This window comes from Melospiza melodia, chromosome 2, assembly GCF_035770615.1.
Source record: "Melospiza melodia melodia isolate bMelMel2 chromosome 2, bMelMel2.pri, whole genome shotgun sequence".
Classification (NCBI taxonomy): domain Eukaryota; kingdom Metazoa; phylum Chordata; class Aves; order Passeriformes; family Passerellidae; genus Melospiza; species Melospiza melodia.
In genome coordinates this window covers 105,253,454-105,267,576 of record NC_086195.1, presented here as the reverse complement: position 1 = coordinate 105,267,576, position 14,123 = coordinate 105,253,454, and positions in this window count along the sequence as shown.

Sequence of the window (14,123 nt, the reverse complement as noted above, 5' to 3'; positions counted from 1 at the left end):
TTTCTCCTTCATTTTTTTGCATGTATTCTAGAACCTTCTTCTATACTTCCTTTTTATGTAAAGCACGTTATGCTGTGCTTTATATGCATCTCACCTGTAATTTAATCATATAATATAATAAAGAAAAGTTTGGAACAGGGCTTTAGAATACAGAAAAATACTTCATTTAAAATTGTTTAGTCACTTACAGAATTGCTTCTGACTGGTGAAATGCAAAGACTAATTTATCTCAGATCAGACCATTAAGCAATAAAATTTATTTAAGCAGAGAGGTAGGCAAAAAAGCAGTAAGAAATTCCTTTTTATCTATTAATGCATTTGTTTATATATGATGTTGCAACTGCACTGTTAGATATATGAATTAATTCAGGCTGGGTCTGCTTCCTTTGGTTTGGGATGGGACAAAACTGGAGGTTTTCCACCAGGGACCCGAGTGCATCCTCCTGTCCAGGGCTGGCAGGGTGCAGGATGCTGGCCTTGGATCAGGCTGCTGGGAAGCAGCAGGGCAAGAAAGGGCTGGGAGAAGTGCAGCTGAATCCCAGCTTGTTTGGATTCTGATTTTAAGCTCAAGCACTTGCCTTTGGTCATTTTTCATTCAGATTGTGCTGAAAGGCAATTGCAAACTGAGAAAATTCCTTTGGGATTTGGTACAAAGAGTAAGCTTATTTTTAATAAAGGGTTCCAGTACTTTGTTTTCCCCTCACATTTCTAATTTAACTCAACTAGTCTTCTTATGTACAATCACCTCAGTACAGTCTGAGTGTGCCTGTAACTTGGTCATCAATGTCCATTCCAAGAAATAAATGGAGATCTCACCAAAACCATCTTGGACCCAAATTTAAGCAATGGCAAACCCCGGGCTACAGCCACAAAGATGCGTTGGGCAGTGATTGGGGCAGCCATATTCCAGCTATATTTCAATTAGGATGCAAGTTGTCAGACTGGCCTTAGATTTCAGAAAAAGGCATTTTTCATATTTTTTTTATTTATGGAGTGTCTTATATAATTATTTACACTTTTTACAAGTGCTTTGGAGAAGATTTCTCACATATCAATCAGATGAGATAGATATTAATGGCAATCTTTTTTATTAAACAAATAATAGGACAAAAGACAACAGAGCAAAAGGACAAAAGAAAGGTGAAATTCTGTAAAGATGTTTCTGTAAACAGTCTGCAAAATTATTGATTTCTTCAATTTTTCCAGTGTTTATATGTTACATTTCATTATGTAAATTTCTTTTATTGGAAATTGCTTTCTAAAGAAAATTGAGAAACTTCAGGGGTTTTATGTGAACCAATTTTTAACAATGAAGACTGAGTTCACTTTCTTGATGGACCCATTTATACAATTTTCTCATTCCTTGATTTGAAAGTACATCAGAAAATAATGTAAGAGGAAAAAATAAAATGTCAGCTTCACTTTGATACTAGCCTTCATAACCATTTTTCATCTAAGACACTATTTGAAATTCTACCTTACACAAAATTGACAATCTGTTATTGCAGTCTTTTGAGGCACCAACTTTGCACAAACCATTTCAATACTCTGACAGATAAGCATGCATTTCTAATAAGAGTTGCAGCAAGCTGTTTCACAATAATGAAAACTGCACCCAAAAAACTATTTCTATATTTCAATGTGCCTTAATTGTCATTTCCCCAGCTGACTTTCTTCCCATAGAGAGATTGGGAAGCACTGAAGAGGCTAAAGCTGATGACAAAGAAAATACTGAGAACAAAATAGACCGTAACTGCAACATTTTCACTGGAGTTTTGCTTCTTCTGACAAAAGAAGAACAAAGTGCCACAGTATTACAGAATGGTTTGATAGCTGTCACAGAAGTGATGTTCTTTTATTAGAACAGATTCAAACTAAAGCCAAGCTCAATGACATTGGAAACAGGGAAAAAAAATGTAAACGCACAGAACATCTTAAAAAATCAAAGGTTGCAGTTATGGTAGCAGGCTTTTCACTTTTTCCTCTATTTCCAGCATTTGCTGCTAAACCAAATAAAATAAGTGATTTCAAATATTTGTTTTCTTAAGTGATACTCCTAAAAATTAGCTTTCTTAAGCTCATTATGGTACCTTGATATGCAATTATGTTAATTTTATGACATAATTCAGATTATTTTATTATTCTTTCAATAAAATTTTGATCAATAATGTTGTTTGTTTTTTGCCACCAGATATTTGTCGTTTACCTTCCCTTCCTCGGGGTAAGGCTAGTCATCATTTTCAGGTGTACCAGAAAATCTCCTAATTAGAGTCAATTTCTATTCTATTCTATTCTATTCTATTCTATTCTATTCTATTCTATTCTATTCTATTCTATTCTATTTCTTTCATTTAGGCTACCTCTGGAAAAAGGTGGGATCTTCACGTGAATTCTGAGATCAAAACATGGCATTCTGCTCCTGAAACAATACCATCTTAGAGTTGCTCTTACCTAAGCAGCACACCTTCAGGCACCAGCAACTGCCTGGCAAAAATAAACACAATAAATCTGTTTTTTTTGTTTCCCATGGCAACTACATTTTCTCAGAAATCTACCAGTGCTTTTATGAGACAAAGTATATATAGAAATATCGGGATAGTGCATTTTGTATTATAAGCATAGTTACACTTAGGAATACTACAAATTCTATCTTGCTTTTTATCTTCAAGCTGCAACAATAAATAAATTCACATGTTTAGTGGGAACCAAAGCAGTGGATTTTTTCTTTAAATCTTAATGAATCAATAAGGCTGCAGAAGCTATCTTATAGAATACTAACTGATAAAATATTTTCTTTGAACAGTCCAGAATGAGGCTGTTTATTTTTTTTCTAATTCAACTGCAGACCTATTATCAGTTAAAAAAAAAAAAGAAAAAAAAAGAAAGAAAAAAAAGGAGGTATATGCAAAATCTGAGTTAAAAATAACACTGAAGATGAGGAGTTAGCACTTATGAATTTAATTAAGGCAAAGTACAAGACTTATTTTTAAGCAGCAGCTGGAACTACTTAATTTCAAGAATGGCAGACTCACACACCAGAATATCCCAGGGAATATAACCAAGAAGATTGTAAGGAAAGAACCTAGGAGTCTGGATGAACATCATTGTGAATATGGGTGTTGTGGGTTAGCCCCAGTAGGCAGCTAACCAACACCCAGCTTCTTTCTTGCTCCCCCACACAGTGGGATAGGGGGAGAGAAAATCAGAAGGGTAAAAATGAGAATACTTTTGGGTTGAGAGAGTGCAATAGGTAAGGCAAAAACCACGCACACAAAGCAAAATATTGGATTCGCTGCCTCCCATTATCAGGTGTTCATCCAGAAAAGCAGGGCTTCAGCATGCACAAGGTTTACTTGGGAAGTCGAATGCCAGGAACATCCTCTCCCTTCTTCTTCCTCTGACCTTTTATTGCTGAGCATGACAACATATCATATGGAATATCTCTTTTATCAGTTTGAGTCCCCTGTCCTGACAGCTTTCCTTCTTGTGCACCCCCTCCTCCTCACTGGGGGAGTGAAGTTGGAAACAAAAAAGTTCTTAACTTTGGGTAAGTATTGTGTAAGAACAACTAAAACCTCCCTCTACTACCAGCACTGTTTTGGTGACAAATCTAAAACATAACCCCTTACACACAACTATGAAGAAAAATGACCCACCCTTGCCACAGCCAGTACTATGAGCCAGCAATATATCTTTGTGGCAAAGAGGGCTTAAGTTAAACCTGTTAAAAACCAACTTCAACCTCTAAATGAGCTTAGAAATCCTTCAAGGTTTCCCACATTAACTTTTTAAAGACAGGTAATGATAAGACAGTGGCCACTTTTTCTCAAGGGCAAAATAGGCAACTGGTGAAATCACTTGGCCCTGAGTAATCCCTTCCTGAACCTGCAGAGGCCTGTACCCAAAAGACAGTTTTCATTTTTAAATTACTTGATATAATGTGGAAAATTAAAAGGAGGGACAGAGAAGCAGTTGTCTTCCCTTCCTGCTTAATCTGAACTTCCATGGAGCAAGATTTGTGTTGGTTTAGGTAGAAATTATTTATGCAATTTTTATGCTCCCAGGGGATAAAGATGGTAAGAAAAGGGGACCTTGACAGCAACACACTGATGAGGATATTTTTCATGTAGTCAAAATGATTGTTTGAGTCTATTAATTCCTACAGAAACTGTTCATTTGTTTTGCAATTTTGTAGAACACTTTTAACTAGCTAAGACATCTGCAGAGAGCCAGGAAAGCACTTAATTCAAGAGTAGGAATTTTGTATGAGCACAAAAGCAGAATCTGGAAAACATGCCCCACTGTTGCTCTGGTATGCAAACAGAAGGAAAATTAAGAAAATTCCTGTAATTAATTAGAACTAGGTAGAGGAATCAAGGCTAAAGTAGAACACTGTTTCTAAAAGTCTCTAAGGTAAAAAAAGTGGCAACTACTGATAATTTCTGGGCAACATTGAGGGCACCCAGACAGTAGTGTCAATAGTATCAGATAAGAGTAAACATGTTTTAGCAACTACACTGGAAATTCCAGATTTGGGTATGTTTGTAGAGACATTGAGATCAATGAGGAAGAAACAAGTAGGAAAAGATAGATCCAAAGTAGGAAAAAAAAAAAAAAAAAGAAAAAAAAAGAAAAAAGAGGGTTTGAAGTTAAGTGAAAAATATAAGAGAGCATGATCTTGCAAAGGAAGGAGTGAGTGTCTACAGCCAGTAATAAAATTTGCCTTCAGAATTAAGCCCAACAAAATGTCCCTTTAATATTCTGTGAGACTCTCCATCATTTCTGCACCTAAAAGCCTAGATCTGAGAGGGTGTAGTAAAGAGGAATTTGATGGCTTGAGTGTTGTCTTGGAACATACAGGAAGACAGTTTAAACATCTTCTTGTTGGAGAGACACCTAATGAGATGAATCTAACAAGTTAATCAAACCCAAAAGGATAATTTCCTTTAGAAAAAAAGAAGAGTCTTTGTCTTTTCTTTCTCATTTCAGAAACTCTAGTGACAGAATTCTGAGTAAATTATCTCTCCAAAGTGCATTGAGTATTCCCATAGTGACGCAAAATTTGTATTTGCCCACAGAGCACACTTTGTGCCAGAGCTGTCTATATCATATCTAACAGCTCTTTGATAACCAAGGTTGGACTCACTTTGGTTTCAGCAGTATCGATCACATTCTGTTTGACTTTAGAGCTTTTTGTATGTCCCAGTTTCTATGGTGAATCTGGGCATAAAAGCACAGAAATTGTGTATTAGAAGGCCAAAATCAGATTATGTGATATAAATCTCTATTTCTGAGTGCTAAGTTCATTCCAAACAGTGGAGTACTGGGAAGTTGGGGTGACTCATTGCATTTAAGTGCCAGTGTTAAGCAGGAAGAAAGCCAAGTTGAAGCCTGTGCCACTTTAGACAAACTCAAGACTTGACATATGAGAAGCCTGCCCTTGCAGTCTTCATTAAAGGGCAGTCAAAAATAATGTGTTTCCCAGAACATTTGCTATGATTTATGGAATATCTTAACTTCAAATCAGTTATTCAGGTTCAGGAATGTATTTGTCATAGAGGTATCCCCTAGGGGTGAAATCTTGATTCATTTGTATAGAAGAGCAAAAATCTTTTCCTACATACCTCCCCAGGTAATCTGCAAGCAAGTGCAGCTGCTACCCTGCTATCAGATAAGGGAGAAGACTGCACAGGGTTGTCTGGGTTGTACACCATGCGATACTGAGTGCATTACATGGGGGAAACATTATCTTTGTCTTTCTCACCAGTAACCTCACTCAGCCCTGTTTTCCAGCTGTGTAAAAAGGTTTCAGGTCCCCTTTTCCCTTTTTCTTTTTCCTTTATTGGTTTGATTCCTTTTTAACATTCACAAAATTCTCTCAGGATCTATGTAATTTAACATTCACATCTCCAAGACATTTGGGATTTTTAACAATTCTTAGCCCATAGTCCCAGGCAGAGACAACAAAGAGGAAAGAGATAAGTGCATGCACATTTATGACTTATTACCATGCTTATGTTGGATTTCATAATAACCAAATGCTGTAATCTGCTTGGTGGGTTACTGTCTTCATGGATGCAACAGATCTCTGTTTTAGCTGTATATATCATGGATATACTATTTCCCGTGTTCAAAAAGCTCAAAAGTAGTTAGTTTTACTCCAAGTGGATTTTGAATTTAGAGATTTTGCAAACATTTTAAAATAAGAATCCAGTAGAGAGCACTAAATTTCATAAACTATATATTCATTAAATATGCTTGAGAGAAATGTGTCAATACACTACTACAAGTCCTGCAAGGAGTTTTAAAGCAGCTGACCTGTAAATTTGAGGTACATTAAAATATCAAAGCACAGCTCTTCAAACTTTATTTCCTATTCATGCTTCTAAGCCTTTTTTACTTCATAACATGCATCAGATTTAACAATTTTAATAAATAAGAGGGGTTTTTTTCTACCTGTGTTTGCTAGAATTCCCACATGAAATATCTTTAATCGATGATGGTAACTGAATTTTTTTGACCATACATTTACTTGGAAAATATGGAAAATCTTTTAGCCATAGACTAATAAATAATGGAAACTCTTATTGTCTTCAAACTACTCATTGCTGACATAAACTTATTGTTGTTAGAATTACTCTGCCAACATCAGCTAAAATACTATCCCCAAAAGTATATCTTTAGTTTTGCTTTCCTTATATATTTTCACTTGGAGAACAATCCCAACAACACTGAAATAAACAGATTTTTACCCTTGACTTCAAGACTGTAACAAGAAAAGACAGAGTACTAATTTAAATGGAAATTTGATTAAATCTGAGTTTTGTTTTCTGAGTTCAAGTTTATTGATGATCTCCTAAAGATTACTATTTTATTCAGTAAGCATGTTTAAATATTAAACATTGAGTGCTATGGGAATATACAAACTGAAGTTCAAAGAAAAAAAGGAAAACTATAACATGACAATTTTTTAATGATGAGACCAGAATAAGGAGATAATGAAAGATTTCTCTTATCATTAAAGACAAACTCAACAGAAATATTATGTTATTGGACTGCAATGAAAATGAAAATTCTGTGGATAAAAATTCAAGAATAATCTGAGAAGTTAACTAAAGATCTCCTAAATTCAGTAACAATCAACAAGTAGAGTAACCATCCCTGGAGGTGTTTGAGAGACAGCAGGACACAGCGCACAGTGCAAAAGTTCAGTGGTTTTCTTGAACAGCTTCCACACTGACAGCAAAACAACCCAGGATTTTTTAGATGATATAAGAGTCTGATGTGCATGTAAGCAATCACATGCACATCAGAATTATATCTGAGAGATATAAGAGTCCCACTGACTGGAACAGAAACTCAGGTGTTATGTTGCCATGTAAACTCTGACATACAATTATTTGGATCACATGCAATTATCTGACATGAAAGATGCTCTTCAGGCTAGCAGTACATAAGGAATCACTGCCAAACAAAACCGTGACCTTAAAGGGATCAAAATAATTTTTTATAATTTTCCATGTGTATGAGAACATCTGTGTTTATATCATATAAGCTTTAATCACTAGACCCTCCATCATTTACTCCATAAACCTTCATTTAAGTAAGAAGATTTATAAGAAACATTTTCCTTAGAGGCAAAAGATCTCATAATCTCATAACCAAGAAACCTCCCAGGAGATCTCACAATTTTTCTTATATATTTGGAAGTGTCTGCTGTTGTTTATTTAGAGATCTGCATATTTGATCCACTAGTAAAATTTGGTGGAGTAGATGCTATGTTAGTTATCATTTGGTACTGCTTATTATGTTATCATAACAAGGTGTACACAATATACTCATTGCCACGCTGTAAGTGGTGGAATATGACTGCACCTTGTCCAACTAACAAGAAAAAAAAAAAAGAGAGAAAAAGAAAAGGAGAAGAAAAGGAGAAGAAAAGGAGAAGAGAAGAGAAGAGAAGAGAAGAGAAGAGAAGAGAAGAGAAGAGAAGAGAAGAGAAGAGAAGAGAAGAGAAGAGAAGAGAAGAGAAGAGAAGAGAAGAGAAGAGAAGAGAAGAGAAGAGAAGAGAAGAGAAGAGAAGAGAAGAGAAGAGAAGAGAAGAGAAGAGGGGAGGGGAGGGGAGGGGAGGGGAGGGGAGGGGAGGGGAGGGGAGGGGAGGGGAGGGGAGGGGAGGGGAGGGGAAGGGAAGGGAAGGGAAGGGAAGGGAAGGGAAGGGAAGGGAAGGGAAGAAAAGAAAAGAAAAGAAAAGAAAAGAAAAGAAAAGAAAAGAAAAGAAAAGAAAAGAAAAGAAAAGAAAAGAAAAGAAAAGAAAAGAAAAGAAAAGAAAAGAAAAGAAAAGAAAAGAAAAGAAAAGAAATATGCAACTGTTGTTTACTGCATATTCTTGATACACTCCTGTAAGAATGTCTTTATTCAGTTGTTCTTTTACAATTCCTGCTGTTTCACTCATCTGCCTTTAAAAGGAAAGGCAATTAACATGATTATAATGTGCATTGAGAAGTCCTTACTGACAATGCATGTGAGAAAAAATTCACCCTGCTATTGCCCCTTCTCTTTTTTTTTCATGAATGCTGTACTGTTAAAAACAGATTGTTAGCTAAAATTCTCTTCAAACCTAAAAAATTAAATTATCACATTAATTTTTCCTTGTCTCACCTTGCCTTGCCTCATCCTATCAAGATCCAGTGAAAATAAAAATAAAATAATATAATATTAGATGCATGTACCAGATTTGATAACTGATAACTAAAAGCAATGGGAAGCAATTAAACATTTGAAGGTATTAAAATCAATAAGTTTTTTAAACTTTGCATGATAACAAAGCTTCCCCAATTTTAATATTTACTTATTCAGTAATAGACCTAATTTTAATAGTAAAAAGTACCAAAGAGAGTCTATGGACACAATGTTATAAAACTAATATGTTAAAGAACTCTCTTTACACATATTACCATCTCAGATGCTATACATTAAAAAATAAGGCCTGGTTTCTTCTAAATGCATATACACAGTCCAGGTAAATGATATTTTGTCTAAGCCAATAAGAAAATGTCAATTTTCAGAACAAAATAGGAAATGCAATTATGTGGATGTCATAACTTTACCAATTGTGTCATTGTCATGCCTGCTTTATATGTATTAAATGCTACCTACTGCGTCAAATGCAGTTAATTATCCAGTAACACAATCAAAAACTTCAAAACATGGGATGAAAACCATGCATTATATATGTGGCTGCTACATTTAAAGGAGATTTCTATTTATTTAGAGGAAAAGGAGAGCTTGAAAGAAAAATCTCAAATTATATAAGGAAACACTAGCTTAGCTTTTATTCTCATACTTTATGTAAATGCCTAGATCTATATGCCACTATCTTTTTTAGTGAGTTACATTCATAATGTCAGTAAAGTTCAGGGACCTTGTACTTTTACTTTCATACAAAATGAAGTGGATAGATTAGGATGGACTGAGATAAATTAACTCCAAAGAAGTCAGTCTTCTCAGTGAAAATTCTCAGTCAGGAAGTTACAATTTCAAAATGAACAAATTCAATTCAAGAGCTTCTGAAACCTTCTGCAATACTTCCTTAGGGAAGAAATACATCTTAGAAATGTTTTTAGAGTGAATGATTCAGCTAGATGATCCTCGTGGGTCCCTTCTAACTCAGTTTATTCTGTGATTCTGTGATTTCTTTATGGTCTTCAATACTAATTTTTTTCTGAAATTTTCCATAATGGCAACATTCTGCTAACAACAACAACAACAACAAAAACCCAGTATATATAATTTCTGTCTTTAATGTCAATGCAGGTAAGCTCTAAACAGGTTGTTAGCTTAGTGTTTTATCACTAGTGGGCTCTACTGCCTACTACAGATGGCACTTATTTCATATGAATGACAACAGAGAGTGTTCCTGAGCATTATGTCCTCGTTGTGAAAGATACTGATGAAAAAATACCTTTGTGCATATACCCCCAAGGATGCAACCTGCGTTGAGATTTTCTCCTTCTTTGTTAAAAAAAGTGAATTAAAGTGGTCAAGAAAACAGAAGTTTTTTATTCAGAAACTATTCAGAAGTTCATGAGTGCAACATCAAATGTAATCATGTAACAAACTGCTGGAAAAATCCCAGCCTCTGAGTAAATTCTGTAGGGTGACCCAGCAGACAGATTACAAACTCATGTATACTGTTGCTACAGTTATAGACTTTCAAAAATTTCACTCATTTGTTAATGCAATCACAAAATAATATGAGAAAGAAAACAAAACAAAACAAAAAAAAACCCAACAAGAATTAGTATAGTGTGTTATTAGAGGAATGTCAAATGAAAGGAATGGTTAGACCTATGGAGAGCCTAACTTTGAGCTTTGCCTTGTTTGTCGATCTCATTTTCTCATGTCTGCCTCATAATTCTTCTGTATTTTTATTAAACCAGAAATTATTAGTAACAGTATCAGTGAATAGTAAATTGTTTTCAGTATTGGTATTTAATAGTAAAACATCACCAGTGGCAATAAAGTGTAACAGTAATATCAATGTTGTTTAAAGAATCAGAATCTTTGAGACTGGAAGAAACCTCTGAGGGCTCTCAACAGGTCCAATTTGTTCCTAAAAACAGGTCAAAGCTAACTCAGGTCTGGCCTTTTCCAAATGAGCTTTGAATGTGTCCAAGAAGAGAAATAACACTCTCTCTTGGCAACTCATTTCAGTGTTTCACTACAATTTCAGCGTTTCACTAAGATTAATGAATGGTGTTTATCAACTATTTTTTGTTCATCATTACAAACTGAAGACCTCAAGGAACTATTTCAATCAGGAGAAGTAACATTGCAAAATTAAATGCTTAATGGTAATTTCTGCTTTAAGTACTACAACATCAAAATATCATTTGATTAGATAAATAATTACACTAGAATACTAGATTATTTTTTCTTGATAACAGTTTGGTCTATTCTTGTTAAAACAGTAGTTAATGATTTTTTTAGTTAGGCATCTTGTTGCACTTTGAAATGTAAACATTTCTTTCTGCAAAAATAACCAAGTGTATAAAATTAGATGTTTCTACAGTCAGAAAAAAGGAGAAGACAAATTAAAGAAATTCAAGTTACCAACTTAAAAGAAGCTTTAACATAGTGTTTTGCAATTAAATTTATTTAATTTCATTCATTTTTACAAAACATTAATATGTTATTTTAGGTATTTTTGCAGTCATCTTCACTGAGGCCGAACTACATCAAAGAAGGTAACAGTAATGATTATCTCAGTCATTCAAAGTAGGATATTACCCCATAATCTCAGTTAATTAATTGTTCTGATAGTGATGTGCAAAGTACAGTATTATCTCTGTCAATTTCCTATTCTATAAGGCCAAGAAAAGTAAACAGCTATACTGTCATTATTGCTCCAATTTATTACAAAAGTAAAGACAGAAATCTGCCCTAGAAGAGAACAAATTATCCTGGCACATAGCAGCATAAAATATTCTTCAGAAGTCTGCAAAGGATTTTAGTAAATGTCTTTCCTCCTTTTAAATTTTTGCCTTTATTTTCTTTTCAGAATGAAGTGATTACATAACCTATCTTTCACATCTGCCAAACAATTCATTATGAAGCCTTCATAAATTATGTAGTATTTTAAACTTTAAAGAATCACTGCAGTATTTCAAGCATGGGAAACCTGCACTGTTTTATCACAGACACAGCTGTAGTGGGAAACCCATCACATAAGCCAATATTATGCCTTCAAGTTCCCAGTTGATCAATCTCATTACTCAGATGTCCATAGGGGAATTAACAGAATAACTAGCAAAATGCATGAGATTCTCAAAAAATGAAGCAATATAAAGAAAAAAATTCCTCTCAATCATTCTGAGTCAGTAAATTCCATTACTTGTATGCATGCAAACACATAATCATTGAATGTTTTGTGACCTATTCCATTGATTTACCTGACTTTCCTGTAGAACAAATAAACTACAAGATAGTACAGGATAATATAATAGGAAATATAAAGAGAGGTTAGGTTCAGATACTTAACACTTGATGGGCTATTTCTGCACACTACCATATGACTTTTTATACCAAAGTCACATTCAACATGATGGTCAATCATCTAGTGCTGCTTAAATGAAATCCTGACATCTTTGAACTAAACTAACAAATAATGTTTGCTAACACTGACACAGAAAACCATGATAAAATTAAAATAAAATGTATGAGATTACTGATAACAATGACATTACTGCATTAACATAAATGAAGAAACTGAAACCCAAAAGGGTAAGCTGTATGTTGATAAAGTATATCTTTCATTAATTCTTAACACTGCAATTTAAAACATTTACAGCAATGATGGTGGAACCCTGAGCTTGAGGTCCTAAAGAAAAAATAAAATTAAAAGTATTTGAAGCTTCCCTTTGTAGCAGAAATAAAATCAATTTTGAGTCTATATAACCCATCACATTGATATTACATAGAAAAGAAAGGATTTCCAAGGTGATCTCATTAAGAATTTTGGTTTAACTCTTAATTTTGAATTGTGACAATTGTGTTTGGTGGGTAAATTTCAAATAAGAGTTAAACCTCCATCCAAAACAGTAGTTGTCAAGCCATTAGTGTAACAGGTTCTGAGTCAACTGCTGCTCTCATCAGTTTAGAACATCTGGTCTACGTTTCTGATACCTGCATGCCAATTTAAAAATATTTGAATGTCAAAGAGTATTCTTACAATACAACCATAAGTTTCAATCATATGTTTTGTCATTCAGTTCACACATGCTCGAGGACTGTTAAATAACCTTGAATACTTGAAAATTATCACAGAGTTCCTCTGGCCCTCAGAGTCTTGATTTCATCCTTTGGAAGGGGCTACAGGTTCTTTTCCTTCTTAGAGTTCCAGATATTCTCTGTGTAGAACATTACTGGATTAACTGGTTTTATCCGAGACTTCCTTGGAGAGAACATTCTACTGATTTTTTCTTAAAAACAAAATTCTTTAATTCAAATATTTTGCAGAAATTTCCTATAAGAACTTATGAGTTTCTTTATATTCTATTCAAAGAGAAAGAAGCTGCTATGCATACTAAGGGCAAATTAGTCTGGAAATATTTCCTTTAGAGATTTAAACCAGCATGTACCACAAAACTGCTTTAAGACATCGGCCTTTTTTTTAAATTTATTTCTATTCATTCTTTTTCTTTTATTACTCATTCTTCCAGTGTTGGACAATAGCAAATGCCATATTATCTAATTATTCTTCTAAATTCCTCCTAACACAGATTTTAAATTTGAGTGGTGCGTGCAAAAAAATATCCAGCATATCTGTCAAATAATATGTAGCTTGAGCTACAATCAAGTTCTCCAAACATTGTCACTGCGTCACCAGTATGCTTTAAGGTATGAGAGACAACTACAAAGGCTGTCAAATATGATGAAGGACCTACAGAGACATGTGCTCATCTAGAAGAGCACTACGTGGTTAAATAGCTCAACTTAGGGAATATTAAAGCACACTAGGAGTTTATTGTTATGCAGACGAGTTCCACCCTTAGTATGGAGGAAGCTGAATGTCTTTAATCAATTAAACTCATTATTTACTTTACATTATTCGGTGTCCAAACTGGTGACACAATCTCTTCAAAGTCTCTAAGAAATAAAAATATCAAGCAATAGTTACAATATGACTAAACAGCATACAGCACTGATGATGAATAGCTTACATTGTGCAATTAAAGTAGTATTCATAATGATAACTATAGGTCCTTTTTATTGCTTAAAATACATTGGCAAAATGTTAAAATCATTCCACACAGAGCTATTATGTACAACACCAGAGGGGTGACAGAAGTTTCATGGAGGTGAGAATCTAATACATATAAATAAATCTGATATGAAAAACATGACAAATTAGATTATGCTTCTTTCTTTCAAATATCTGAGAGAAGAGTAAGCTGGAATGAGATCTGCCTCCCAGTCCTCGCCAAAATCTTATTTAAAGTAAATAAAAATTATTATATATAGCAGGTGTCTGCCACCCATTTAATATCTGCAAAACTTAAGGCTATGAAAATGAGACAGTTTCAAATTTTAGGGTGGACATTAGACTGACAAGTTTGACAACA